Source organism: Macadamia integrifolia, chromosome 4, assembly GCF_013358625.1.
Source record: "Macadamia integrifolia cultivar HAES 741 chromosome 4, SCU_Mint_v3, whole genome shotgun sequence".
Taxonomy (NCBI): domain Eukaryota; kingdom Viridiplantae; phylum Streptophyta; class Magnoliopsida; order Proteales; family Proteaceae; genus Macadamia; species Macadamia integrifolia.
In genome coordinates, this window is record NC_056560.1 from 32,664,031 (window position 1) to 32,664,355 (window position 325).

Sequence of the window (325 nt, forward strand, 5' to 3'; positions counted from 1 at the left end):
GCTGGTTGCTTTGGGTAAACAATGGATGTCTCAAGTTAACTATGGTCAAAGTCTCAGATCTAAGCTTTGATTTTGACAAAATTAACATATTAATGGAAAAAAGTGCATCAACCTTCTTCATTGGTTACAAGTTCAGAAATCTCATGCTACTTTTTTTGGTTGTTGAATCTGATTTGAAGTTTTATTTTCTTTCTGTTAATCTCCCTCTTTTACATGCATTGTTCAATTTTGACCTTTGCTCCCTCACAAAATAGAAAGGGTCATGGGGATTTTTTTTTTTTTTTTTTTTTTTTTTTTTTTTTTTTTTTTTTTTTTTTTTTTTTTT